Genomic DNA, 3,104 nt, shown 5'->3' on the forward strand with positions numbered 1-3,104 from the left:
ATAATTCAATTGGTGAAAAATTCTAATTTTTGGGGGAACACCAATAGAAAATTCTAACCTATATATAAACAATTTTATAAAAGTTTGTGCCACTTTAAATATAATAGTGTATCTGATGATATAATTAGATGTAGGATATATCCTTTTCCATTGGGAAACAAAGCTAATATGTGAATAATTTTTTTCCCCAAGACTCAATAACTACCTAGAATGGTTAATCTTATAGAGTTTTGGCAAAGTACTTTTCCCCTTCTAAGATTGTTAAACTTAAAAATGATATCACTTTATTTATGAAAATAGATGGTGAGTCCATTTATGAGGCTTACAAAAGATTTGAAGAATTACTTTAGAAGTGTCACCACCATGAATTACCTTATTAGGTCATTTTTTACTTTTTTTTAATGGTTTTGTGGCTCGCTTAGATCTATTTTTGATGCAACTACTATTGGATAATTGATGTACAGACCATTTAATGAAGTTCATGCTTTGGTCAAAGAAATTGACACCAATAATTTCAAATGGTCAGACGAAAGAATTAACTCTAGAAAAGTAGATATTACGTTTTAATCGAATGCTCTATCATATTTTATTTTATAGATAGCTAATACATCTAAAAAGCTATATAACCTTTGTGTTAGTTCACCATAGTGTACACTATTGTTTGTAAAGGAAAGTATGTTTTGATCCTATAATGATTTAATTGCATTAGAAGTAGAATCTCTTAATGACATTAATAATATACCTAGTACCTCTTGATCAAATACTTATAATCCTTGTTGAAGAAATCACCCAAATTTTAATTAAAGTAATAATAAAAAAAGGAATAATAATTAGATCTCCACTTGGCCAAATCAAGAAGGAAATTGGAATAACCCTCCTTAAAATTATGCTAACCCAAGGCCTAATTATCACCTTGGATTTAACAAAAATAATCAACCCAAGGATAAAAGGACTTCATTAAAAGATTTTGTTCTATAAATGGATACTCAGTTGTGAAGTTAGGTTACTATATTTAGAAATATTAAAAATCAATTTGGGCAGTTAATTGGAACTTTGCATAAAAAAAGCATAAGGAACCTTGCTTGATAACACTAAAATAAGTCCAAAATGAAGGGTAAGGAACAATGCAAGGGTATTGAATTGAGGAGTGGAAAAAATTCTTGAGGAAGTGGTTAGGAAGGGTAAGAGCCTGCAAATAAAATTCTTGAGGAAGCCTCATTAAAACCCACTAACTTTGAGGTATATTCTCAACTAAGGAAATAGAAAAACATATTATGAAGGTAGTTAAATGAAATCTACCACATTTACCTTAGAAATTAACAAAGAAAATTTTTAATAATTAATTTTTTAGATTTTTAAAGGTCTTAAAAATGTAATAATTATTATATCCTTTCTTGAAGCCCTAAAAAAATGCCTACATTTTCCAAATTTATGAATGTCATTTTAAGTAAAAAAGAGAAAATTTGGAGACTTTGAAATAGTAACCATTAGTGAAAAGCTTGGAGCCAATATTCAAAAGAAAATCCCATAAAAGCTTAAGGACCCTTAAATTTTCAGAATCTTTATGGCTACATGAGATAAGTTTTCTGGAAGAGTGTTATGTGATTTAGATGCTTACATCTATTTTATGCATTTATCCATATTCAATAGATTAAACCTACAACTAGTGTATCCTACTATTACATTGTAATTAGCTGATCATTCATTCACCTATCCTAAGGGTGTAATAGAGGATGTTTTATTAAAGATTGATAAGTTCATTTTCCCAATAAATTTTATTATTTAAGATTGGTTGAAGATAGGGAAATACTAGTCATCCTAGGTAGACCTTTGTTAGAAATAGGTAGGGCCATAATGGATGTTAAGAAGGGAGAGTTAACCATGAGAGTTCAAGATCAAGAAGTCTCTTTCAAAGTTTTGAATTGTATTAAGTTTCATAAAGATCAGGGTGACAATTTTTGTATAGTTTATTTTTTCAATTCACTGTAGAGGATGTTATGGAGGAGATATTGGGTGATAATCATTTAGATATTTCATTATGTAAGGATGATTTGAGAGAGATAGAGAGACTCAATTTATGTTATTAGTGACACCCTTACGATGTTTAGGGAACGATTTAAAGTTTTAGATACATCATCTCAATGAAAACCTTTGAAACTAATTATAGTTGAGTTGTCTAAGCTAAAATTGAAAGCATTTCGTTATTTTAAACTATGCATTTTAGGATAGGAGTCAAATTTATTTGTCATTTACTCTATTGAGGTTAAAAAAGATCATGAAATGAAGTCGATTAAAGTCCTTAGCATGTATAAGGGAGAACTCAAGTGATGTATTAAAGTTCGTTAGGGATGTTAAGCCCTTATGAACTTAGTCCCAAGCTAACCAAGAGGGGGAACTATGCATTTTAGGATAGGAGTCAAATTTATTTGTCATTTACTCTATTGAGGTTAAAAAAGATCATGAAATGAAGTCGATTAAAGTCCTTAGCATGTATAAGGGAGAACTCAAGTGATGTATTAAAGTTCGTTAGGGATGTTAAGCCCTTATGAACTTAGTCCCAAGCTAACCAAGAGGGGGGGTGAATTGGTATTTTAAAATTTCTTTTCACAAAGAATGAAAATCACATAAACCAAAATCACACCAGAAAAATAAATGCGAAAAAAAATACGGAAGCAAAAATAAGAACACAGATATTTATAGTGGTTCGGTCAACTCGACCTACGTCCACTCCTTGGAGGCACCCTCCAAGTATTGCACTACACAAAAAGTGACTCTCCTTTAGCCCCCACGGCTAGGCGGAGAAGCCCTCACAAGAACCTCCTTTTTGCCACCCCGGCAAGGCAGAGAACCTATCTCCTTTTGCTTCCTCCTGAAGCTGGCAGAGAACCACAACCAAAGGCTAACTCCTTACCTCTACCGACCCTTCCACGGACGAGAAACTCTAGACCAGCAGTCTATCCAGGGTATACTCTGGCCGATCTTCTGATGTTTCTACTGACGGCCAGGCCGATTCCATATCGGCCTGGAGATAAAGTCGGCAACTTGAAATAAATGAGCTCCTTTGAAGCTCTTCTATTTAAGACTCTTGTTCTACATTTTTTGAA

General features: G+C 32.2%; 1 non-coding gene across 1 annotated transcript; it reads right to left on the reverse strand.

The window, feature by feature from the left end:
* Positions 1-263: 263 nt before the first annotated feature.
* LOC114580574 lies at positions 264-370 on the reverse strand. The gene has a single exon (XR_003702021.1). It is a non-coding gene; the product is annotated as a small nucleolar RNA R71 (small nucleolar RNA).
* Between the last annotated feature and the right edge of the window lie 2,734 nt (positions 371-3,104).

This window comes from Dendrobium catenatum, unplaced genomic scaffold (genome assembly GCF_001605985.2).
Source record: "Dendrobium catenatum unplaced genomic scaffold, ASM160598v2 fragScaff_scaffold_1103, whole genome shotgun sequence".
NCBI classification, from domain to species: Eukaryota; Viridiplantae; Streptophyta; class Magnoliopsida; order Asparagales; family Orchidaceae; genus Dendrobium; species Dendrobium catenatum.